Source organism: Apteryx rowi, unplaced genomic scaffold (assembly GCF_003343035.1).
Source record: "Apteryx rowi isolate R43461 unplaced genomic scaffold, aptRow1 scaffold_11, whole genome shotgun sequence".
NCBI lineage: Eukaryota > Metazoa > Chordata > Aves > Apterygiformes > Apterygidae > Apteryx > Apteryx rowi.
The window spans coordinates 1,398,606-1,426,144 of NW_020447308.1; the positions used below are offsets into that span (position 1 = coordinate 1,398,606).

The following is a 27,539-nucleotide window of genomic DNA, read 5'->3' on the forward strand; positions in this document are numbered from 1 at the left end:
CAGCAAGCTGCAACAACAGACCAAGTCCACAGCCATTCCTAAAATGCAAACTGTTCTAATTCTGCTATCAAACCTCTGCCTCCTCCCTCTCTTTCTTTTTTTTGTTTTGTTTACACTTCCTTTCCAAAGAGCACAGCTATTCTGTTAGTACAAGAATTGTGTCTCCTGTATTATGACATCCAGGCTACAATCTAAACAAATTGTGCCCTCTGCTAACACGGGCTGCAGCCCAAAATAAATCCCCTTCAGAAGACCAGGGAACACAGAGGAAGCGCAAACAACAGGGAAGCCAAGGTCTACATCAATATCGCCATCATGAAGAACGACCAGTGCAACACTTCAGCACCCTGCCTCCTAACACACAAAAAATACTGTGCCCCACTTAACAGAATGGGCCTTTTTTCTTAGGTAAAATACTGTATGCTCTTCATACAGAGTCTTGCAAGAACCAAAGCTTCATAAGTTCACATTCCTAAGGGAGCAGCAAGCATACCACATTCTTTGGATATGTTCATTCCTTTCTGCAGGTGTCCCTAGGCAACAGGAGCTCACTGCTGTAGACCTTCTCTAGCAAAGTTGTCTTTTTCAACGGTGAGAAGCATGTCTGAACAGAGCCACCGCACTGCAGTAGTCCTTGGACATCTTTGACCCTGGCAAAGCTCTCATCAGACCATCACATAGCCATCCACCCAGACCACCATCTCAACTCATCCCCGCAGTAAGCACAACGCATCTACAGGGGTGTTCAGGTGAAATACTTGGAAAGAGTAGGTAAAGCTAGCGAGCAGAACAGATTAAAGGTTTCCTTGGAAGATGGCCTGCAACTGCTGAACAACTACATGTCATCCTCCAGAACTTAATACAACTCCAAGAAAAGGAAGAATGGTTAGAAACAAGAATCATAGAATAATTTACGTTGGAAGTGCCCTCTGGAGGTCATCTGATCCAACGCCCTGCTCAAAGCAAGGCCATGACATCAATGTTATGACATCATCCCCATGCTTTCATTGTTCAAAGCTGCAATAGTAAACCGTAGCCTCTGTCTCAATTCCCACTCGTAGAACTAGGAAAAACAGCACTCCATCACCACAGTAGCAATGACAAAATCATTATCAACTGCAAGGCACTCTGAAACTCCAGCAATGTGGTCCACAAAATTCACTTATTTAATCTGACTTTCCCAACATACAAAATGATTTTTTTTAAAGCATACAATATGTAGGAATGAAGAAAAAAAAATCAATAAGAATTTTTATTGTACCCAGAAACCTTGTGATGAGAACAGAAAGACGTACATGTTCACATATCAGCATATAATGGTCAGCTGACATGTTAATATAAGCTTTCTCCTCAGTGCTGAGGATTAGTACTGTTGTGTCGGTATAAAACACAAAGTGCAAACGTACGTTACTGTCTCCCATCGCAGCTCCTGCAGTTCTAACCAAGACCAAGGCCTCCCCGTGCCAAGCACTGTGGATGCGTAGGGGAAGAATCGCCATGCCACGGTGTTTACAGATTAAGCAGATAAATGCTGGGAGGGGACACAAGGGCACAGAAAATGAAGTGACCCACCCAATGTTTTACAGACCACGGTGAGCACAGAGTGTAATCCCGCAGCTATGACCTCTCCACCCAGCACCCTATGCATGTAACCACGGGCACGATCCACACAATCAACATCCAGATTTCCTTCAAAACCAAGCTGCAGACTTGCCTTAGTCTAGTGCCTGCAGAGGATTTGCTCTAGATCTGATGCAAGGCTGTCCAGATCTGCCAAACACCAACCAGGCAACCTTAGAATTAAGTTGTTTTACTGCTCAAAACAACATGTCACTGGGGCTGTGTAACATTTACCATAATTATATAAATTAGGAGATCTGTATAATGTTCCTAAACCAGTAATGAAAGAGAAGGTCTAATGATGCAACAAAAATCTGCAACCAAATGCTCAGATTACAGGCTGGTTACACAAGACCTCAAACAATTAAGCATTTAGGCAGCTTGCTGAAGACTTACATATTACAGATCATGTTTTCCCATAGTCACCATCTGACTCCAAACACGTGAGATCTAGTCAAGTACACCCCCCTTTCGTTGCATCAGGAGCTAAAGGGTAAACACCTGAAGAGCTCCTCGGTTTGGCAGCAGTGCCATCCACAGCCGAGCAGCAGAGATGCTCCAAAACAATCTTCCCCTTCCTCCAAACCTCTCCGGGAGTTCACATTCAAATGCAACGGATGAGTTAAGTCTCAAGTCTATCCTAGCAGCACTCTTCTACCTTACAGAAACAGTGGCCTCTTTTTTTCAGCAGAAGACCACATTGTACATAGAGACATTGCTTTTGACAGAACTCCAGCGAAACCTGTTAAGTTTATGATTATGATGACTTTTGCACTGTGTTATGTGATTTAACTCCCAGCTGCAGCCTCATTTAAGAAAGTATTATCAGCACAGGGTCAACACAGACAGAGAGTGCCCATAAACTGTGCCAACAAATATGGCAATTTAGGTGTTTGATGAGCACTTGCAGTACAAACAGTTTATGGGGAAGGAAGAGAATACTTGTACCTCAGGACTTCTGAATGGTTTTTATTTTCCTCATGAGGCTCAAATACTAGGCCAGATAATATTGACTTCTTTTCATAGCATTGATATGGCATAAGTGAGAAAGCATTTCACATGAAAATTTTTTTATGCTGTATTGACCTTTTATGCCAATAAACAAGGTATCAAATTGCAGTTCAGCAGTATAATTTTAACTTCTTTTTGTAAAGTGCATCAATGAAAAGTGCTATACCAGTATCAGGGCTGAAAGGTATTATTCTCATTTTAAAACCAGTTAAGTGTCTGGTCAATCTTGGTAATCAATACTAAAGGACTCAAAAAACTGACAGCAGTAAAACTACAATGGCACGGAAGTGTCCCAGAGTCAATTTGGAATCTATTTACCAATATTTGCAAGTGGGTGCTCAAGCAAAAGCCTCAAAAATAGATGCTCCATCTTATGTGGAAAGGCTTAAAAGTGACTAGAACCTCACTGTTGCTCTTATAAAAATGCCATACTCATATTTCCTTTTCACCTGGAAAATAAACCATTAATTTTATTAAAACCCAGTCTGGGAACATTTCACTTTCACATATTATTATGTGTCTTGCATACCGAACTTCCTCCACATGCACACATTGTTTCTCATGACAGCATTCGGGAGCACACCGCAATCCCGAAAGCCAAGAGACCTCGACGCTAACGACACAGCCCGCGGTGAACGAGGCACCGTGCTGCAGCGAGGAGGGGAGAGAGGTCTCAAGAGTTTCAGAGATTACTGAGAACGCTTTGAACGAAGCATCCAGGCCCATGCTGTAGGCAAGGGCACGCAGCGTGTTTCTGGCTGCATTAACACATGCGCTGCGTGTTTATGAAGTGCGCTGGCACACACTCCATGCTCATCCTCGCGAGCTCTTGGAAAGCATCTCCCCGGGAAAGCGGGCTCTTCACAGGAGAAGTCGCAGCGCCGTTCGCTGCACAGATATCACTGGGTACACAACCGCAGAGCTCAGAGAGCTACACTGCATTTGTACTTTGTTTCCTTTATTGACAGACTCATTTTTGCCACAGCAGAACTTATCTCCGGGCGCTGTTACAAGTCTTTTGCAACTGCAGCAGATCAAGCAGTTTCCATCATCAAGGCGGACGGCTGAAAGTTAACAGCGTGCAACCGTCGAGCGCCTTTTACCCTGCAACCTTTTCAGTGGGCTGCCTGGTTTGCTTTCATGTAGCTCAACCTTTTTATTTATTTATTTATTTATTTTCTTAACAGCAGAAAGACCATTTTCATTCAGTTGCCTTTCTTTTCCTCAAGAGATGGAGGCCTTCAACAACAATATCTTTAAAGAGACTGCTCATGATAATGTAGCATATTACAAGTAGAAAAGCAAGAGACATGATAAAATCGGATTAGCACATCGCACTGGGAGGTATATTTTGCCCAATAACCAAAGAATCAGAAAGCCCAGTGCTTCAATGACTTTTGGGCGCATGCTGGGGGAGGAAGCAAGCTTTTGCCACCAGTAAAAAGATTTCCAAAAGAAGTCAGCAAAATGCACAGATAGCCTGTGTCCGAAGGCCTGACATCAAACACTGCTCAAAACCTGCCAGCGCTCTGCAACCAGAAGCAATTCAGGCAGCACGGTCAAGCCTCCGCTGCGTCTGCACAGTCCTCCCATGTAGTCCGCGCATGGGCTGGATGCAGCCAGCACGAGACCGGCCGGTTATTGCCTCTACAAAGAGCACTCCTCCCCCACGTTATCACGGATCAAGATTTACAGCCGGTCACAAAACTAGCGCTGCGATGACTTCACGAGCAGCTGCTAGGCATCCAGAAAAAAACAAAAACAAACCCACGACATGCAGGCTACTGCTAGTTACCAAACCCTGCTGCAGGTACACAGCGCAATTACGCAACTCTGCCGACACAGGCCCCAGGACTTTCCTTCCCTGCGTACTGCGTCCCTCCTCCCCGCCATCCCCTCAAGCCAGCAATCTTCGGTTAAAGCAGTGACAGCAGTTTGCTCCCTCCCCCTCGCCCCCACTCCACGCAGGTAAGCCAAGGTGTCATTTTAACCAACGTAATGAGCACCGAAGGAAAAACAAAAAGGTAAAACTGCCTCTAATTGCCAAGGCGCACCCTTCTTCCAAAGCACCTGTAAACGACGGGTTGTGCAATACGCTCTTAATCTCAGCAGGGCCAGCAGGCGCTTCCAGAGCGCGCGCATTTCCACGTGCATATAGGGTTTCCAAGTGCGTATCTAGCCATCTGTGCCCATGCAAGAGAGGGCTGGTGATTCACCTGGTGCAAACACATGACCCCAAATAATTTGGATCTCCCGTATCCCAAATTTCTGCAATTGCTGCTAATCTACCCACGCGTTGCCTGCCTCCCTCAGGACTTGTTTATCATCCAGCACAGCAGCAAATTGGGGCAGCAGCTCTTGTAACAAAACAATGGAACGAAACAACCCCAAACAATATTTAAGTGGCCTTCGGGAGCTTACAGGGACTATTCACTTAGGCTTATACTTAACGATAAGCATAGTCTTTTCAATACAGCGCACTTTACAGGACCAGGAAAGATTTTGCTTCTTGCTTTATTCCAACTGATCATACCCTGCTGTGGCAACGCATTTGGTTACCATCTGACCTCATATTTTTTGTTATGAGCAGGAAAACAGGACACAGGAATACACAGAGAAGACGGCCACTGGGAGCAAAATGCCAGTGCTGAAGTCCACCTGGCCCACAGCCCGCACCATAGGCACAAGCTGTCCTCAGAAGCGGCCTCCAGAAGTTACCTAGTTCCACAGTTCAATTTCAGCTGCCTTCTCTTCGGAGACAATCCTGCACGCACAGGAATTTATCTATGCACATGATCAACAGGCACGTGGACGCAGGGGGCGTAGAGCAACTGTATGACACCAGGAGGCTAAGGCATTCGGAAAGCGCGATGGCCTCTTTGCACGCAGAGGCCATCTAGCACAGGGCATGGGAGGAGCTTTTCCCAGACCTAGAGGCCAAGCAGCTTGCCTTACAAGAAAGCTTTAGTATCACAGATTTAAGTATCTTCTACCTGCTGCTCCAAGAGCAAAATAAATCCTCTATTCAGAAATGCAAAAGAAAAACCTTAGCAGCAAGAACAGTGCTAAAGGCACTATCATCATTTCTTGAGGCAGATGTCTGTCCCCAAACATGACCGGATGATCTGGGTCTATCAGCATTTAAATCGCTGATCTAGTGGTCTGCTTTTAGGACACCAGTTTGCTGAATACCTTGTTATTTTCTTCCACAGGAAAAAGTTTTAAGCCAGGGACAATACCACAGAATTTAATATCGTTCTTACCTTGGGTCAAATAGTTTTATTCTCTGTAGCTTTCCTCTGTTGAGGCTTGAGTTATCTTTTTCAAGATAACAATTTTACTTTTGATTCTTTTTTCCCCTCCAGGTGCGCTGGCCTTAACAACAGCAGACTTCAACGTAGAAGTTATTCCACAGATAACATCTATTGCTAAACATTTTTCTGGTCTATACTTACACAGCGCTCCAAGACATTCCCAATTAAAATGCTCGCCATGACGTCTAAGGGCACGTGCACTTTTCCAAAGCACATTTAGGACTAGCAGCAGACTGGATCTTACACCATGAAGAACAGTGATGTACAGAAGCCAATTTAACTTGTGTCCCCCCCCCCCAAGCAATAAGAAATAATACGCTTTAGAAATGATACCAACAAGGGCCGGTATTTCTACAAATGACAGAAAACAAGTCAAAGATGCTAAAACTCACCATCTGCCCAGATACACCTAAACAAAGAATGGGTTTAGTTTAAAAATATATATATTCTGAGATAACACATGTTCCCTGAGCTGTTTATCCTACTTTCTAGTGTTAGCAAATGCTCATCATGCTGTTTCCTCACTAAAAGCAAAATGAAAGGGGTGCAAGTGTAAGGCATAAGCATTTAGCACTAGAGGTTGCTAGAGATCACAGACAACCCATCATATCGTAATAAGTAATCGGTGTTACAGGTAAAGAAAATCTGCTTCATAGAGAGTTATACCCTCACGGGAAATCTCTTAAACAGTCTGCTTTCGAAAGGCGAATCAATTCTACAGTTCTTAGATCATCCACTGAAAGACCTAACACTTAACAATACCAGCAAAAGATACATCTGAGCTTTAGAAACGCTCTTCTGTGATTATTTGCTAAACAGTCTCCTGTAACCAGAGCTTTTATTTATAGCGAGGTTTCACAATCAGTTTAAGCCAAACTCAGCCTGTTGTCACCGAGAGGTCTCACCCTCCCCGAAGATGCCAGCACCCACATGACTGCTGCCTGCTGGATCAGGGATCCAACTAGGCTAACAATTACATTTTTTCTGCTGGATCTGGTTCCTTGATCCAGTTGAACAGGCTGCCCCATGAGTGCTGGTGCCAGCAGGAGAAAAGTCCTGGGTCAGCGGGGAAGCTGGGACCACCTCGTTTGGCAGCACTGTGCGATTAGCCAAGCTTAAGACAAGTGCAAAGACGCATCTGCGTGGTGACTGGGACCACTGAAGGACAACGGAGCACTACACCTAGGTCTGCTCACCAGTGACTTGAGGGAAGGGCTCTGTATTTACATCTAAATTTTTGCGTGTGATGCAAGAGTAAGAGATCTCTTGAGAACCTCAGGTGGACAACAAATAGCAGAAGCCGATTAACTCCTAAGCAACAAAGATCTTTTCCTGTAAACGTCCTTGGTGACAAAGGGCTAGCAGGTATGCATGCGATTAAGAAAGAATGGAAAGGGTGGGGGCAGACAGGGAAGTAGAGAAAAAACAAGTTTTTTCCAGTGTTTCTACAAAAGATAAACATCTACCTAGGGACTTTTACTTTGGGGGGGGGAGTGTACTGAGGGGTTGTTTTTGTTTCTGCTGTTTTTTTGAGATGATGTTAGGGTCAGAAGAAAGTATCAGGATCATTTACATACAATTACTTCTACAATAGGTTGAAAATTTTCACCCATAATTTGCACTCACAGGCCCATAACTTCAGGATCAGGCCTGTTTGTAAGTGGCTCACAGGAGCAATTCAAAGTTGGAGACCAAGCCCAATAAGCCCAAAGAATTTGGTCTTCAGTAACTTTTCCACATCTGTTTTCCTTTGCAAATTCCACCTCTCAACTGCCAGAGTACCAAGAGAGGAAAGGAGCTAAGTGCTATGGTTGGAAAGAAAAGCTAAACAGAGAGATGCTGCAAAAGATCAAATCCTGTTTTGCTGCCAGCAAAACTCTGCAAACCAATGTACTGAATCTATCTCCTTTCAAATTGCACCAGAACAGTTAGGGTTGGATTTTCTTATTTCATGCTCAAGGCTACAGAACAAAGTTATGAGCTACCTAGAACTAAAAGCTTTCTCTTCACTTCTGGAACTAGCACTTAATTTGCTGAACCTATTTTGGAATATCTAAGTCTCCAGTAGGAGTAAAAAACAAGGTTTTTGTTCTAATCCTGCAGGCCCTACCTCTGAGCAGGGTTTGAAGCTCCTCTGCCGGCCCCAACCATTCCTTAAGCAACCGAGGAAATTAAATACAAAACATTAAACAATGCAAAGGGTCAGACTTAAACCAACAAAGACAAGGAAATTGCAAGTTAAGCCTCCTGTTCTGCCCTGGATTCACCTTGTTATGTTCAGCTACAACCCTGCTCCCAGACCCTTCCTCTCTCCTAATACCCAAAAGCAATGGGACAAAGAAAACAACATGGTCTAAACAGAGATTACATTTGTTCCTATCAATTAGGCTAGGCCCTGATGCAAAATCATGAAAAATTTAGCTGGTTTGGAACTTCATAAAGCCAGTGATGTTTGACAACTTGTTGTATAATTCAAGAGGGATAAAGTAAAAACTATTAGTCTATCATTATGCATCCTGCTGCTGGCTACCCTGAAGGGGGGAGGTCCCCTTTCCTTGCAGCCACCATGGTCCCCACCAGCACGCAGCAGGCTCCGAGAGGATCGCTGGCCCCACCCGCCCTGTGGCCCTGCAATCCACCCACCGGGAAGGACGGGAGGAATTAGTTTTCAGATAGATCGGGTTCCCAACCCAGTCCTGCAAAAGGCTGGAGCCCACAACCCCAAAGTAAATCCAGCTGTGGGAGCAGTTACAGATGGGAGCTGCTTAAAGAACACTGCTGCTGAAGGCAAAACCACATCCTGAGGTAAGCACTCTGCAACCCAACAGGGTCTGCTGGCTGCCTAAAATCAGTGCAAATAGCTCTTGCTTCATCTCACGTGAGGCTTGCTTCCCTCCTTCCGGATGAGACCTCAAGTGAGAAACCCCTCAGGCTTACCCAATGCCAAACAGCATTTTCCAAGAGACTAGGGGGAACATGGAGAAGGTGCCCATCACCCAGTTCTCCCCATCCACAAATTGGGCATAGTCTAAGCTAGTCATCTAGTCCCCATCTATAGTCTGTGGAGAGCTGAAATACCTTTTTTTCCCCCCAATGTTTTTAAGATGGGGTAAAGTGCATTCTAGGGGTGCCTGTCTTCTCATTGATCACAGAGAGGGTCCAGAGAGCTAGCTTAGATAGCATTTGCCTAAATTTTTAGATGGCTGACGTGAAATGAGATGAATCTCATCCTCCTGTGGTAATCATTAATCAGTTGCTAGGAAGTAAAGTACTCGAGTCGCCCTGGAGAGCCGAGGCCTCAATCCCCCAGCGCATTCAACATTGCTCAGCAAAGTGTGCCGTGATTTGAAAATAAGCTGGTCACTGAGGTCAGTGAAATACTCATTGGGCTAGCGTTAAATATGCTGGGGAACTCTTTGCTGCATTAGCATGGCACATTGCTCAGCCCCTTGCAAGATTATGTCAGAAGAATGAAAAGTCCAAGAGCAGCAGAGTCTGCTCTTTTAAAGTTTATGGGAAATTTGTTTGCCATTTTGCATGGGGCAGGTGTTCACACACCAACGTATGTATGTGCACAAACATGTATACTTAATTTGCCTTAGAGCAAATTCAACTGTCAGTGCTTCCAAACTGAATTTAAGTTAAATTTTGACATGAAAGAAAAGATTTATTCAAAATATTTATGAAAATTAAGAAATCAGAACAGCTTCAGAATAAAGACGCATCTAAGAAATCTCATTAATCCAAAGTTGCAAGTTGTTTAATTTTAAAAGAATAGTATCCCACAAACACTGCTGGAAATAGTTGGGAGAAAAGCTTGGGCTTTTTTTTGTTTTGGTTTACATTTCAGTTAACCCACACAATCAGTGAAATAAAAATAGAGTTAGAGAATCTTGAGCAAGACGTCATAACAAATATAGCGAAAAACAGGTATATTTTGTTATGCAGCATTTCATATACTCTCACAGGACAAATATCTATCAAGTAGCAAAAGACATACTTGTCCACATGAAAACTACAGATCAGCAATCAGCAGAAAAATTAAAATGTAGGACTTGGAGTATTATTTGAGGCAGCATCATGTTTGGATGTTATAAGCTAAGTCCACCTGCAATATTCAGTCTTGAAGCAGAGTGGAAATATTGCAGCATAATAAAAAGATTTAAGAAAGAGAAAGACTGTTTTAGTCTTTTCGGTCACCTGCAATCTCAGTACAAACATCTGGTTTCTTATTTCCATCAAGGCTTCTATAGTAACAATACAAGCAACCAAACAGAACATGTAGCACTATTTGGCGGTCCAGCTGTCCATCCCCGTCCCGGTGGAGAGGGAGCATCTCCGACAACATCTCGAAAAGAACGGCATGCAGCAGCAGGACAAACCTCACGTTGCAGTATTTCACACCAAGAAAAATAAAATGGGAATGAGATTTATCTCCCTATGAAGAAAGGTTACAGCACAAAAAGCAGCACCGAAATGTTCACAAGTTAACATTTTTCCTAATTTAAAAAAAGTGATCTTTAAAATAAGTCTCCACGACTGTAATTTTTCTTCAGTGGTAACAAATACTGTTTACAGTCATAGCGTATATTTTCTACACTTTATTAATGGAGTAAAGAGAAGTTCCATAAACCTGTACAAAAATGCTGTATAGAAAGAGCACTTCAAAAACTGTGCATTAAGAATGTTCATATATTCTATAGGAGGGGAGACATGGAATAGATATCAAGTGCTGTTATGAATTTAACAAACACTAAAAGCATATTTTTGACCTTATTCTCGAAGTCCCACAGGAGGAATCCAACAGAGGACACAAGTGCTTAATTGGAAAAAATGCATACAGCCTACAAACTTTTCTTCTGATCATATGTAACTGGTTATTACTATATGGCTTCTCCAGAACATTTTAAAGAAGGGCCAGATTACCAATCCATCAAATGACTTTAAAATACAGTCCAAAAGATTGGTTGATTTTCTCTTTGCCCTGTCTTCTAACAGGAAAAATCTTTGCATGATGGTGTAAAAACTTAGAAAGGAAAGAGGAAAGTAAAAAAACAAAAGTACCATTCTGGGGATGCAGCATGTGGAAAAAATTCTGGTAAACTATTACGGGAAACATCTTCATTATGCAGGGCATGCATTCCATTTTGTGAATTCAATGGGATCTCCACTTTGCACTTCCTTTCTCAGCTGAATGTATTATTTGCCAAAACTACGCATTTCCCAATGCTTTCCAACTGTAATTCAAATCCTCCCTTCTACTGCTAGATCTCATTTTCCCAGGAACATCTCCCAGTTCAGTCATTGGCAATAGGTCTTCCAGCACAAAATGGTAGAGAAATCCTTAACTATTACTACTATTTCCACAAGTATTCAGGGTGTCAACAGCAACATATGCACAGGGATGAGAAAAAGGAGGAAGTGTCGCCTGGTTTTTTGCTTGCTATGAAAGTCATCTTTAACTTCCCACGAGTCTGATTCCACACACGCTTGCGGTAAGGCAGGTTGTATTATTCTCTTCTCTCATGTCCAATAGTTGCTATTACTGGACCTGGCAAGGCAGCATGTGACACAGAAAAATGCAGCTGCATTTTTGGCTCGGAAGCCTCTACAAGAGCCTGTGAGTCATGAGCCAAAAGGCCCACATAAAAGCAACAGAGAAGAATGCAGATTTTTTTTTTTATTTTATTATAAGCATGTGTGCCTTTATTGCACAGTCCAGATGCACTTATGCACAGCAAAACAGGGAGGAAAGGAGACACTTCCCCAAAACACAAGCCGTTTAGAAGTTCTGAGAAGGGAAAAGTCTTCACTCAGCTGACTCGGGCTCCATCCACCCAAGAAACACACATCACTTTACATGTAATGGATAGACTACCACCGACCACAGACCATGTGGGAGGTGCAACATAATACATGCCGAGACATGCCTCTGAGCTACGCTTTTGCAGAAGAGCCAGAGTAGCCTTTTTTATTTTGTAAAATTCCTCACTATGAGCCCAGAATACCCTCCACTAAAAATATATGGGGGAGTGGAGAACTATACAGCTGACTGTTGTGCACCTCTGCACAGAAACCATGATCCTAAACACCGAATGCTGAGCTCTCCTGCAATGCTGTCTTGCACTTGAACTTCCCTCATTTCCCTGTTGCATTGTAAATAAAGATTGCAATGCAACAATTCCCAGGTCCCAGGTGTCCCAAATAAATTTCTCTGATTAAAAAAAAAGACATTGTGCCACAGAGTGAGAAGACCTGAAAGCATTTATTACTTTTAACTCTCTGAACTGATCAAAGGCTTCAACCTTTTCCTAAATAAAAGCCATCCAAATACATCTCTTCTTACACTGCTTAGAGCTAGCATGATAAACACAAGATAGAAGGGATCATGAGAGCAATCTGGACTGTGGTCTAAAGAAGAATGTCTCAAGACTCCTCTTTATCACAGGCTCAGGGATGCTGTCAGTGAGAAGTTGTTCCCACACTACATATTGTCTGACTGCAAGCAGCAGCCCAGCACCAAGCAAGCTCAGCAGAACTGGTCTGGAGCAAGGCAGTGGGAGAGGAAAGTAAGGCAGCCAGTGTTACCCTTTGGTGATAATTGAGGGCATGAGTCTACTTTAGCTCCCATCCTCAGGAGACATTTTGCAGCAAGTAGATGGAGCATGAGGAAAATGAACACAAAAGCTATACAGACGCAGCATCACACAACTTCTAGTGCACCTGCCAAAAGAGTGCTTGCTGGACTTGGTTCAGCTGCTGCATTAATATCTAACCCATCTTGAAAAAAAGAGATCTTTTGTGTCCTTTATATTTCCCCAAAATAAAGGTGAAAACCCATCATCTTTGTGTTTCTTCCCTTTTGAAAGGGTCCTATCAGCAAGCGAACTCTCACACCCACCTTCTCTTTGTCAAAAACTAGTGTAATGCTTTGATCATTTTTGTTGGTTATGGGAAGTTATTCCACTTCAGCTTCCAGCATAATTAACTACTGCAACAAGCATGTGTCTTTGCTCTCAGGTACACCGCGTTCCCATGGAAGCATTGCTGTTAGATGGCAACATGAGGCCAAGGGGAAGAAGGCAGTAGCACAGACTGGGAGAAAAGTACTCTAAGGCAGACAGAAAATTCATACTGATTTAGAATGAGAATTTTTCAGCACCTTCTGAACTGGAGCATCAGGAGAAAGGAATGCTAAATATAAACTCTTCACATTTTTTTTTAGGGGCCCAGAGCAACAAGAAGAAACTTTGTCAAACAACTTTCCCCAGATACATCACAGCTCAAACAGGAAGGGATCAACGTCCAGATTACTGACATTCAGAAGACAGTTACTTGTAATAGGATTGAGGAAGATGCTTGACATATTCAAAGAGTATGCTCAGATATAGCAAAGAAATCCCAGTATATCCCAAGATAGATATGATCACAGCAGCTTATAGAGCATGCCTCGAAAAAAGGTAAGGTTCACCAAGTTACTGACTTGTACTTTTTGCTCTGTTTGAGGACGCAACTCAAGATGTTCAACCTCCAGTTGAGAGTTGGTAGCGTTTGCTTTGGGTGCACTGGTTCCCCACCAGTTCTTATCACCCTCGTAATGGTAACGCAAGGGAAAGGAACAAAGGTTGACGTGAGATCCTTGCGTCTCAAAGGTTTGACAGGCAGACTCTCCCTCCATCCTTCCGAAGGTCTCTTTTGGGAGCACAAGCTCCAACTCTTTTGCGAAGACAGACATCACACCCCCAGAAATGGAACTGCAAATACATTCCACATTCCTGCTAATATTTGTATGATGGTGTTTTCTTACTCTTATGCATTTTAAGTCTCATACTGAGTCAAAAACACATACAGGCAATGCTCAACCAGCCATGCTTCTGGTCGGTTAGACATTATAATACAGAAGTATCTAAAACTGTCCTTTGGGACCCTCTGTGCTAGGTAGCCCACAAACACCAGGTAGAAACATTGCTAGACTTTGAAAGACACTACAGTCTTTGCCAATAGTCTTTACTACTCTTCAGTAAGCAACAGGCTCATCTTCCAGAACGATAAAGCCCAAGGAATTCTTCCTAAGCTTTCAGATTTCCATCCAGTTTAACAGATGCAGTAAATTGTGCATTATCTGTATTACTGATCTGGTCTTGCACAAATACATACATCTAAATCAGATGGCAATCTGCAAGTCCCCATTCACATGAATAGCAGCACAGACTTCAGTAGGGCTACTCCTGTAAGTCAGGGAAAAAGAGGTCTTCTCTTTCATATTATGCAAACCATGGATGAATTAAATTCCTCCCACAGAAAGACCTCAAAATCACTGCTGCAACTTGTTCCTGGCTCATATGTTGAATATTTATCTCCACACAGCTTCAAAACGTGTAAGCTTTTCAGCATCATTGCTAGGCATTCATGTTTTTAAAATAAGAGGAATGCACTGTGACTTGAAAGAAGGGTTTTTTTTTGCATTCTCCTGTAATATAACTACAAGATTTATGCCCCTTGCAATTAAAAAAAAAAATTACAGTCCAGGAGCATAGCTAAAGCCTTAGAAGGACTAAATATAGAAAGAGACCTGGAAGATCACTCCTTACCACCATCTCTAGCACTAATATTTCTTCCAAGCCTAGGGCTCTAGGTAGCAATTGTGCAACAAGGCCAAGTTCTTGCCTGGACAAGTTTATTTGCTGTATGTTTTTAGTAACATACAGACCATACTCTTACAAGATCACTATAGCACAGAAGCTAAGGCTAAAAGAAATCCAGAAAGAATCAACTTTTGCAGTATTATCCTTAACAGTAGGCAAACAGTCTGCACAATTATTTGTGCCAAAAACCCCACACCATACATCTGTTTGCAAGGGGACTCTTCAACTGGTATAAATTATTGCATAAAAGGGGACAAGGCACAAAGTGTCATATTTGCACATATCTCCTGTCTCCTGCCCATAGGACACAAACTCCTAAATTGCCCAACAGCCCTACTGTTATAACATGGAAAAGTTGTAGCAACCTCCCAACTCACTGTCTGGCCTTGAGATGCCAAACACCTTGTGCATCCCTTTCCCCAGGGCTCGGGGAAGAAGCTTGGAGAGACGGGAAGCGGCCGAGGTTGTTTATGCAGAACATAGCCGTGTTTCCGCAGAGGACAGCTGGAATCACCAGATTCCTTTTCCTCCTCCACAAAAGTCCAATTCATCTCTATAAATATACTGATTGGATAGAAGGCAAAATACATCTCTGATTTAACTTTGGAGGGTCAGTCTACAGCATAAGTGAGCTTTGTCTTAAGAGGTCAAGTAGACTACTGCTGCTGCAGAACCCCCAAGCTACAGCGTGTAGCACTTCATTCATCCCATGGTACATCATCAACATAAGTTTAGAAAAAAAATATATATATATATAGATGCAATCAACTCCCAGCAATATGAGCAAGTGATCTCTGTGTTATTATATACACCAATTATTCCTTCTTTCCTTTGCTGTTATGCACTTAAAATATCAACCCGGGCACTGGCAAAGCTTTTCAACCCATGCTGTACACAGGCTGAGAGCAAGGACTAGCTTCACAGAAGCTTTGAATAAATAGCAGTAACTTATTCCTATAGTTTTAAGTATAGAATATTTAATTAAAAAGCCAGATTAAAGAAAATTGGTTTGTTGGTTGGACCAAGGTCAGCTGATATATAAATGGACTGCAATCTTAACAGATTTTTTCTATTGCATTGCAAGGGCCTGAATAGTTTGTTTTAGTATGTAAATGCGGGAGGTCATGACTGAGCTAGCGTTCAAATAAAAATTGTTCCAACTCACTAAACGTATCCCAGGTTCTTGTAATTCTGCATGCAAATAAAGAGCAGCAAATGTTTATCCCTCCATTTCCCCAAGTGTTACTGTTTTACACTCCCGTAGCTAAGGCAACCACGCTAGGCCAAGCAGCTCAGCGCCTTTTAGAAAGATTAACTTCTTAAACAGGCATAAATGGCAAAGGTTCAGCTATAGCCAGCTAAGGTGAACGAAAGCCGCATAACTCATGGAACAAGATGGGGAAAAGCACAGAAAGAGATCAAATAACCTCGTCACAGAGCCGAACTCCCCATCTCAAATTCCACTCACAGCAGGGTCAGCTCAAAGTTTATTAGACTACACGAGGTTTGTTTTGTTTGTGGTATGTCATTCCTCACTAAACAAACTGCTGGGGAAAAAAAAAAAAGAAAATAAAAAAGGTGACAACTAACTGGAAAGCGGCAGCAAGTGCTAAGGGCATCCAGGACGAGGCTGTAGCTGCTGACGACACTCATGAAACTTCACATCACTGCCAGGAGCTTAGGAAAACTTAGTAGCAAAAAGGCAAACTCTCCAAGCCGTGCTGCACGTTCAGCTCAATCTAGCCCCGTGAAGATGACAGCAGTCCGAGTCTAGATCTTCCAAAAAACTCACTATTTCTGCAGCTCAAAGAATCCTAGGGATATTGGGTACCACTAAGCACAAAACTTTGCGTTACAACATGCACGCATTTAACAAGAGCTAACCTAGTTTAAAAATAATTGTACAACCAGGTTCCTCCTTCCTTTCCTTCCCTCTTCCACCCCTGGGAAAAGATGTGAAATACGAGTTATTGCTGCAGTAGGCAAACACCACTAGCGACTGAGAACGCTTAACACTTAACCATCTGATCTATTCTCCTTTCCCTTCCCCTCATTTTTATTTTAAGAAAACCCATACAAACCACCACAGAAAGTTTCCAACATAACAATTTCTTCCCTCCTTTGCTCGAGGGAACACACACCTAGTTTAGCGTTAAGTGCAACTCAACATGTATCTCAGACCATAAACATCCAAGAATACGACACGCTGAGAGAATCAGCTGACATAACTTCACAATTTATAAGCCCTGTGCCACAGGCATTGGCTTCTGGTGAAGCAAAATAATATTACTTTACATAACCTACGTAGCTAGCTGTGCCGTGGCACCACACAAGGGTAATGGTGAGCAGCCGGCCTAGAGCACACAGAAACTCGATGGGGACTATTCATGCGTATTTTCAGTGACATGCCAAACACTTCGAATTTCACCAGAAAAACCCTGTGCTCTTGTAACTCAGCTCTACTCCATTTCATGTCGTTCAAAGTGTGACCGACATGAGAAGGCCCGATCAAATTCCTTGCTTTATCCACGCCTGAGCTGCGGCCTTGGCTCAGCGAGGGGAACCACACCAAGTTACATGATCCTTCTCTTTCCTCCTTTTTCAGGGGACGCGGGCCCCGAGCCCTTGCGCCGGTGCCTCCCGTAACAAAAGACGGTTGCCGCCGGCACTGGACACCTGTCCCAGGAAGCCGCCGTTTGGGTAGAAACGGCAGGTAATCCGGCTTTAAGGGAGGCAGTTGATGTCCGGTTAGAAAGCCCACTGCTAAACTGCTTTTGTCGGCTGCAGATAATATATTAAACCTCTTTAGGAGTCCAACTCACTCTGCTCCAGGAAGCGAGAATTTCTTCAAATATCTAACCCAAACCTGTTCTGCACTGCTGTTTTTCAGTCGTCTGGTGCTCATGAATTAAAAAAGTTTCGAAACACGTGTAGGTCAGACAGAGGCAACAGAAGCGCCTGGCAAACGCGGCGGCTGCCGTTACAGGATCGCTTCTGCAGAGGGAGCAGCGCCGGCCGGATTAGCTCCAGATGAACCTTCCCCAAATCTCCCGCTTCCTCGCCAGCGCCAGAGCGTTTCTGCCTCGTAGCGTTCATAAGCCCCACCACCCGCCCCCTACCCTCAACCTGGTTTCGGCTGCCACCCTCCAACTCTCCTCCCGCTCGAGGGATCTCCGTGCCCGCCGTCCGCGGGCCGGGGAATGGTGAGACTCACCCAAATCCTCCCCGGGGAAGGGATTCAAAACCCAAACAGTTTCCCTAACGGGCACCTGCCAGACCGTTGTGCAGGGCCCGTGGCAGAGACAGCGCGAGGGAACAGTCGCAGGAAGAAAGGATCCGTTTGCTGCCAAGAAGCGATGCCCAACACCGCAGGCGCGGGGAAAAGGGTTAAGATGCCCACGGAGGCCACCAGGAAGTCTAACAGGGCAAGGGGAGAGAAGGCACCCTATTAGGTTCAAGGGGATCTGGAGGAACAGGGAGGAGAACTGTTCGATTCCTAAGGGACAGACCGATTAATCTGTGGCAGGAAAAAGGGCAGGGAAAGAACTGATGATTTTGGTCAAATGGAAAGCGTGAACAAATAAGGAGAAAATTGGGTCAGGAAGAACGTCCATGACTCAGTCAAACGGCTCCGCAGCAAGCGCTGGAAGCCTCAACACTTCGGACCATGCGCATGCACAAATACAGTAATATTTTATAATCCTACAGCCCTTTTAAAGTGCTTCAAGCGTGTTGTGAGTGTTAGTTAAGTGGTAATACCCACAAATCAAAAGCTTAAGAAGGAGAAATAGCAATCGAGCTTAATATTTAACAATATAATAACTCAGGGAGCAAAAACTACTTTTAAGAAGCTGCATATCTATACTTCTCCTTTCCCTGTCCCAAAGGATCAAAGCCGTATCCTATAGCCAGGCTGCGGAGCCCCCTCTGAATGAAGCCAATGTTCAGTATTTGAAATGAGACTCATTATTCAGTGTGTGACCTGATGCTTTGCATACGGCAAACCGGCCAGCTCCAGGCGTCTCCGTAAGCCATTCCTTGTCCACCAGCCAACCTCGAGGCAGAAGTAACCGTACAAAAGTAACAGGGGCATGTGCTTGTAAACTGCGGTTTGGTGCTCAAATGGCGTATCTGCCACCCCTGCATTATGACTGCACAAATTATCTTTAGCAACTTTGTCCTAAAGTTTGTGTTTTACAACTCTAGTGTCCCTTAAAAATAATAATAATAAAAAAAAAACCTTTATTAGGTCAGCTACCTTTGCCAAGCTTTAACACACTGCTTCTCTTTCTCAGCTGCCTAATTTCACATTCACCTTTACATGCAATTTAAAAGGAGGCAAAAAGTCATCACAGTGAGTAAGTGAAATGTGATGCTTAACATCAAGGCTTACGTGAGTACGCTTTACAGTACTAGCTCAGGGCCAAGCAAGCATCATGAATTTACCCTGTAACACAGGGAAATTAAGGAAGGAAAAGGAGGAAACCTAGCCAAAGCTTAGAAATACGTATACTCCTGGTTAATACAAGGCTACTAGGAGAAAGCAGATGTGAAGGTACACTTTGTTTTATCCAGGGGAAAAGCCAGAGTCTGCAAGGGCCAAATCAAACTTATTCTATGCAGTGACAGACACTGAAATACAGCAACATTGCTCCTTCAACATTAATAAAACGTGTTGTGTACAGAGCATTTTTTCAGTCTTTGAAACCCTGCCAAGTCATAATCGTTTCATGGGAACTCTGGAATGGACGTTGATCAGTCTCATACCCGTATGAGCTTTAAATGTCACCACCATGTATGGAACAGGAGGAAAAACAGCCAGCCCTTGCCCCCTCACACATCTGAAAATTTATAATTTTTTTGAAAATATGATGAACTAAACTTGAAACACTTTCAGTCTATGAAGATATTGAATTCAGTCCTGGGATTATGGGCTGAATGCAGGCCTTGAAAGCACTATGAACACCTCCATCAGCTAAAATGAAATTCCTTGAAGGTGAAATTTTACATTTGATATACTGGAAAAATATTAGACGTTTCAAACAAAGTTAGAGAGCCAGAGGTGACCTTATTACCAAGAGCACTATATTTTCCTCCCATTCCCTCACCACGTTCATCAGCATCTGCCTGCTCTAACTCCTAAACTTTATTTTTCATAAAGTTAACATTGATTCAAAGAAATACAGTTCATGTGGAGGTACACGGCTGCTGGCATTCAAGCAAGTGCTTAGTAATTTTGTTGTTGCATGTAATGCAATAGTAAGAACTTAAACCGAGCTGGAAAGCTTTATAAAAACTCAGGGGCTTCTTACTTTCCTTCCTAATCAACACACCAGTAAAACCTAATGGCCTAGCATGGAGATTTCTCTATAGCGCCAGATTTTTGGAATTACTCATCTACTCCCACATTCTAGCCCTCTACAAGACTCTTCACAGCATGATAGCCAGGGCTTTACCCATTCCAGTTTAAAGGCTTCGATTTGGAGTCCTCTGTATCAAGCCAAGCTGGATGCTAAAAAAGCTGCAGTGAAGGACCTGCAAAATACCTACCATCCTTAACTTGTATTCATTCTGTATGTCTCCTTTAGTATATGCTTATTCTGTAGTTTTAAAACTCAGATTTATGTCCATTGCAAAACTTATCTGTCCTATCACTGACACAAATTAAAAAGGGATATGAATTTAGCTCGCAATGCCTTATCTTTAATAAAGAAATGGACAAAAAGTACGCACCCTATATTCAAGTAGGTCTGCCTTAAAAGTTCCCAGGCTAGGGACCTTAATGTTCTTTGTAAATCATCCTGATTATGTTTATTTAACTGATGACAAATGTTAGTTTTAAATTTATACTCATTGCTTTATAAGACATCTCCAATCCTATCAGGATAAAAAGCTTATACTAAACAAAACTGTTTGTTTATGCTACTAGTACATCTAATAGGAAATACTTAGAACCCCACATGTTCAAAGTAAGACAAAAATCACAGTATAACTTTCTGGAAAGGACAGCTATCTCTTGCTACTAAGAGGCCAGAAGGGCCACATGCAGATCACAAGGCCTGAAAAGTCAAGTTGAGAGAAGTTGGTTTGCAGAACCTCTGAATCCACCGAAAATGTCACATGTATACCAGGCCCAGCAAACAAACAAAAAAAAAAAACCAAGAGGAAAAAACCCAAACCCACCTCTTGCTTTGGCAGCAGTATAACGGCTATGAGGAAAGATGCAGGAGAATTAAGGAGGGGAAAAGGAGGAAACAAAAACAAAGCCCACAAATATACATGCTCCTGGTTAATATGAGACTACTAGGAAAAAGCAAATGTGAAGTCATGCCTTGTTTCATTCAGGGCAAAACCAGAGATTACAACAAATCAAACTTACTCTATGCAATGAGAAATGCCGAAATAAGAGTTTAAAGATGGCAAGGCTGGGACCTCAAGCATTTCATATGGTATTTGTGTTGGCTGTCCCACCACTCCCTTGATAGGGAAAGTCTAAAACAAAGATATTTATTCTGTTACTCTTATTATTCATTTATATCTACAAACACATAGAAGTCAACGGGTTAGTAACTGTAGAGAACCCAATGTTTAGATGAAAGTTGATTTCTGTCAGACTTGGCTGAGTGGGATTTACAAAAAATAGGAGGAAGGCTTGGCAATTTTTCTTTTTTTTTTTTTAATGACTTAAAAAGACTAAAATTAAACTAATTAACATTTTTTTATATAAAATCCTATTTCTGTTTTTACTACTGGTAGCTACTCAACAGAAGACTCTATTATGGCATGGCACACCTGTTTGTGAAAAGGAAAAAGAAGGTCGCTCACCGCAGTGCAGAGACCCCCAAAGGAGGAAGAGTTGCACAGATACCATAGGTATCTGAACGGCCAAAACACGGCAATATTGCAACATTTTATCTCAGAAGAGAAAATGATGTTCAGGAAAGTTGGAAGTGAGTTTTAATGCTACCTAAAAATAATCACCCGCACACAAATCAATTCCTGACGCAGGTACTGGAGTGGGAAAGGAAAGACAAAGAGCATCGTCACCCTTTAAAACGTTCAGCACTCTCTGTCCTTCTTTATAGAAACATCCTTGTGTGTTCAAAGAGACATAACTGCATTTCCAGGCCCTGTATTTTGTCTCATACTGATTTTGCTCTCTGGAACAGGAGTACTGTTTTGTTCTGTGCTTATACAATAACTACCATGGCAAAGCTCTCATCTACAATTGATGCTCTTTTGTGCTAGGACCACAAATAGGAATTGCACTAAATAAGGATTTAAAAATCATGGATACTTAATGAAACTTCCTCAGCATATTTCACATGCCCTCTTGCCTAGTGACTGAGCCAGCCCTCCCCTCTCTATCTATAGGCTGCAAAAGCATTTCCCCGATTTGTACACAAACTACAGCAAGCTAGTTTTGAAGGGAAAAGAAGGAGAAAGGCAGCACTCAAAACTCCAAGGATTATTTACGAATAAGCTGAAGCCCTATAAACTTGGCTACTGAAGAAAGATAATCTTCTCTAGCTTATGCCAAGTGGGTCAGACAGAGGAAGAATCTCAGCAATCTTCAAAGTCAAAGCAGATGGGGAAGTGAATAAGTGCCTCTGTGAGCAAAGAGGAAACAAGTTTCTGTTCATTTTAGCATGTTTCAAAGGTTCAATTTTCTATACACCATCAAAAATGGCAATCAGTCATATTCAGCTTTGACACGAACAGAGGAGCTCACTTCTGTAACAAATATGGGGAGAACTGCACAGTAATTACTTCATTAAGATTGCTATCAGTGCAAAAAAGTCCTAGCATCCACAGATTTTCAGGACATTTCCTCTACCTTCTACCTGCCTTCCTGCTATGGAGGAAGGCAAGGTGCTAAGAGGTAGAAGAGGCATTTGTGAGAGATGTTCTTTGCTTTGTATTTAAGGAAAAAAAAAATCTCTTAGGGTTCCTTTATCACCAATACTTCAGGGCCATTGATATAAATATGTTTTAATTGTAGTTTGCTCTACAAGTTACATTAAAAAAAATGAACATGCGAGTTTGTAACCAATCTTTTTTCCTTTAAAATAATAACTAAAAAAAAAGTTAACAGTCCAGACATGCCACAGAATGATCACACAGTACATTCCTTAAGAAGCTGAAGTTGACCTCTTGGTCCTTTCTCAGGCTTTACATCGCTAGACAAGATCTGGGCCAAGACCATTTCCATACACTGGGATGTATCTCTGTCTCAGGCTAACCTCATCGTCCAAGTAGTGAAACCTAAAACCAACTAATCTCTCCCAGGGTTATGCTTGTGGAACTGGGAATCCCTCCATCTGCCTCAGCAAAATAAAAAGATCACTGGCTGCAAAATAAACAACGTATTAACCCTAGAACAATAGCCCCTCTCGTCAATGTGCTTCATGCCACCCACTAAGGGTGAACAATTTTCTATCAAATACTTCCCCCACCCCTCAAATTTCATACTTTGAAGAAAGAGTTCGTGCAATCTGAAGACATGCAACATCTTTTGGATCTGTCCCAAGGAAGGACTCCCTTCTTCCTAGCATTCCTGAGAGTTTTGTAAGCTTTCTGGAATTAGAAGAGGCAGACAGTAAAGGGGAGGCATAGAAATAGTTCACCCTGATGGTTTTTTTTTAAAACCAGGAACATTTAAATTGACTGTGCTGGGAACAGTTGAAGAAAAAAGAAAAAAAAAAAGAGTAATCAGTGTTATGGTTTGCTAAGGAGACAGAGAGAGCCAACGACACACTGAGATGATGCTAGTCTTCCAAAGAAAATATTTCTAAGAGTAACAGGCATCCTTCCACCACTTATTTTAGGAGGCGGTTGCTGAGCTACATCAGATATTCCACTGGTGTCTCCATGAGCGCTTTCCACCGAGGACTTCCACTGGAAGAGCCAGGGCTGCAAAACTCGTAAGAAAACTCCCCAGGAAGAGGCATTCAAGGGTTGCACAACACCGACGTACTCTAGATACACGTCTTAGTTTAGACAAACTCAAGTGATTTTCTGATATTCAGATGGGGTTGTCTGGAGGACGGACAGGACAGAAATAGGAATACGCAGTCCTTGTGTGTGTGTTTATCTAACAATATATCAAGAAAATTGAAAAGACTGGAAGTGTGGGAAAGGAGTAGGGAGGGGCTGTGTTCCGAGTAGTAAAAGGGGAGGAGGAGTAAAGCTTCAAACTGAAACTAGTTTATCATTTTTCCCTATTATCAGTCACGATCACAAGCCAAAAAGTTAACCACCTTGCTTTATGTAATTTTTTTACCATGACAGCTACACTTGTTAGCAAAGATACCACCATTTCCACAGTAACACTAAATGTTTAATACACAAATCAAGGATTCCCCCATACGCCTCTCCCCCTTAAAAAACAACACTGAAAATAATGTCAAGCTTAAAGAGCCATGTAAAGTCACATTGCCAAAGTCAGACTTTTCCCCTACACTCTGGKGGGGGGGGGGGGGGAAGGTGCAAATTAACAGCAATCTATATTGGCTTTTTAATAGCCTCTCCATAAAAGGGATTTTTTCTTTTTACGTGGCATGTGTATTCGACGTGGATCAACACAGCAACATGGGGAATTTAAAATGGATCACCTGATGAAACCGAAATACTCTCCCTCCAAACCATACCGCAGGAACTGCAGCCAGGCACCCCAACCGCAGCAATCAGTAAGCATCTTCTCGAACTGCACATGTTCTGTGTCAGCAAAGCAGCATTAATACAAAACCGAATTAAAGAAGTAATGACCCTTCAGAAAGGCTAGGGCTTTATCAGGCTTCCACCGCACCAAACAAGGACCATCGAAGATATTAAATCTACTGCAAAAAATTATTAAATCAAAAGGAGGAAAACAATGTCAGCCTTGTGTGCATTTCATTGTTGAATAATGACAGTGTTTACCTTTCTAGTATAAAGCATTACTAGTCTGGACCCAACTTTAAAGCAGAGCACAAGACAGAATTAATTATGTCTTTTCCTCTTAACTACCATTCCCTGGGTTATTTATTAGCTAGGTCTGCATAAATTCATAGACGTGTCTAATATACGACACTAAAAAGCTCTGCTCCTCTGCTGGCCTTAGAACGGCTGCCTAAACACTTTATTGGTTTGCACGGCGCTTTCCCCGCTTGGGCCAGGCTGCAGAACAGATACAGCCCGCAGGCTGCAAATTAGGCACTACTTCAACGACATAGCAGAGGGCCACAAACAGCTGAGGAAGACGTCGGGGAACAGCCAGCGAACCGCAAGCACGCTGCGACGGACGAGCACGTCTTACTCCCCTATAACAATGCATTTCTTAATCGCCCGCTCCGGAACAGCGAGAAGCAGCAGCATTAGTGCAAGAAATTTGAAACCAAGGATATTCCTTCATAAATCCCTTCCCAAAGAAGGAGAAAAGCCAGGCACCGTTGCGTCCACTCCTGTTCTGACTGGGGTATGAGCCACACGACTGCAGTTCGAACATCAGGGGTTGCTGCTAAGAGTCATATCCTGCGAAACGAGTAGCCCCGGACGAGGTGCTGGCTTGCTCTAGGCACACGATGCTGAAATAAGCAGCTGCCCCTTTAGTTAATGGGCTCTGGAAATGGTTTCCATCTCACCCTTCCCTTTCTCCCACGATCACCTCAAAGGTGCAAAAAGCCCATGAACAAACAAGCTGGTTTCAGACATGCACCCTACATGGCTCTGTCGAGATATTTGCTCTGAATAAGAGAGATGCAAAGGCTGCCAGCATATCCAGCTCCGGCTGCGTCTCACAGACCTGTCCTGCTCGCAAGTTATCAAACCACCAGGCAGACCCTATAGCAGGGCTACGGGGTCCATTTTAGGTGCAGCACTGCACAGCTTGGAGAAAAACACTAGGTTGTGTGCACTTCTGGAAAAGGCAAAAGCCACATTACACATGAGATGGCTTTTTTTTTTTGCCAAAAGACTGGACTCAAACTAATAGATAAACTCATACAAGCTACCCAAGAGGAAAACCAAAGGGAACTGAAGAGCCTCTCTGGTGCTTTATGTTTTACTAAAATGAGATTTTATGGCTAAAAAGCCTCTGTCACTCCAAAGAGGTCACTTTCCTGGAGGTCTCTGCAGAGAAATAAATGCCAGGGAGAAGCAGACTGGAGCAAAAGAGACTTCTGGTTTCAGGCTGGATCTATTTCCCTTCACTGAGGTCCACAATCCTAAGGGCCAGACAGGCCAGAAGCTTACCAGCTGACCATCCACTGGAAGGAGATCAAAAGGCAGAAGGGGTGGGCATGGCTGGAGACCCAGAGGCAGGGGGAAAAAAAAAAAAAAAAAAAAAAAAGAGAAAAGAAAATCCTTTCACAGGCATTTTACCAAAAAGGCAGCAACACTTCTAGAGTTGTTAGCATAGATGTTAGGATATTAAATGCTCGTGTGGATACTGCAGTTGCTGTTCAGCCTTATCCGGGATTTCAAGAAACTCCAGTTAAAGCATCGAATAAGCAGTGCATCTGCAGGTTAACTTTTTGCCTTGCAGCAGGCATCAGCCAAACCCTCTCTCCGTCACAGAAAATGGAAACCACAGTGCATTTGGGTAATGCCGCATACTGTAAGCCCTTGTGCCTACGGAGAGGACGGCTGCTGGGCTGGACTTCGGCTCAGGAGAAAGCCCCTTTGTTACCTAACTGCACAGGAACAAAGTTTGCAGAGTTTGTGAAGTTTCTGTTATTCAGAAATAAACAAGACCAGTGTAACCCTGCGTGTTTGCAATCCACTCTCAAACACTCCGTTTGCCACCGATCAGCTTGAATGTGATGCAAAACCACAGCATTTTAGAGTTGTAAATGGGTTTGGGGAGATTGGGAGAAGGATATATAAATTACTTCAAGCTTTTCCAGCTTTTGGAGCAAAAAAACCCACAAATCTCTCAAGCTTCCTGTGATTTGTCCTCAACGTCAAAAGCTCCCACCTAGAATTGTTGACCAGAAAAAGGAAAGAGGGAAGAGAAAGGGATGGAGAAAGAGTGACTGTATTTACAGGCCTTGAAATACTAAGGCTTCATTTTCCTAATGAAATGATATTAAGTGAAACCAACAAAAACTCTTTACTTTCAAAAAAAAATGCAGAGCAACTCTTGGGCAAAACAGCCTTTTATAAATGTATAAAATTGTGCAGTAATATGCAGATTAAAGCTATCTTCCAGTACACTGCACTATGTCCACTTCATTTGATTAAATTAATAAATAAGGTCCTTAAGACACACTACAGACATTACTCCTACTTTTGTTTACTACATCTTGGAGCCTTAACCACAGCACACGCAGTGCAGCTGGCTGGCAGCTCGCACTTACAACAAAACTTGCAGAAGTAGTCAGACATGGGAACTGATTCTAAAGACGACCCACAAAAAAAAGCCTTGCTTCACTTACCTAAGCAAAGTTGTCATTAGAGAGTTTTCCAATGCTAAAATCCAAGAAAAAAGGCCTGAAAAATAAAGAAAAGTACAAAATTTTAGTAAATAGGATTTTAAAAACCTTTGTTTACTTATTTCTCAGCAACATGAAAAGTCAATGGTTAAAAAACAAACAAACACACACGCATTCGCTCCATCGCTTTGCGTTGCTCAGGAAGCAAACATATCAGAAACAGAAGGACAGATTTTCCACTGGTGCTGCCAGTGTTACAGCAGTACAACTCCACAAGTGTCAGTCACACTGGACTGGGATAAAACTAGTCTAATCCAGTGGACCAGTCAGTCCTAAAGCAATTAGCTAGGCTGCCCCATTTAGACTTTTATTCATTTGTTCCTCTTGTTGAGCACCACTAGATTATAAGATAGACTGGAACAAGTTGTGGGGTGGGAAGCAAGGAAGAGTCACCCACCCTACTGAGGTTGAAGGCAGCAGGAAACAAAAGCGTTGCTCATTAAAAACATCGAAACAATCCCAGGCCTAACTGAAAA

At 42.8% G+C, this 27,539-nt stretch overlaps 1 protein-coding gene across 5 annotated transcripts in view; it reads right to left on the bottom strand.

Annotated features, from left to right (window-relative positions):
- The window catches only part of AKAP13 (A-kinase anchoring protein 13), a 212,700-nt gene extending 185,639 nt beyond the window's left edge, over positions 1–27,061 (bottom strand). For all 5 annotated transcript variants that reach the window (XM_026074447.1, XM_026074429.1, XM_026074418.1 and 2 more), the window contains exon 1: positions 27,007–27,061. The gene's annotated coding sequence lies outside the window, so the exon portion shown is untranslated. The remainder of the gene's footprint in view (positions 1–27,006) is intronic.
- Positions 27,062–27,539: the final 478 nt, after the last annotated feature.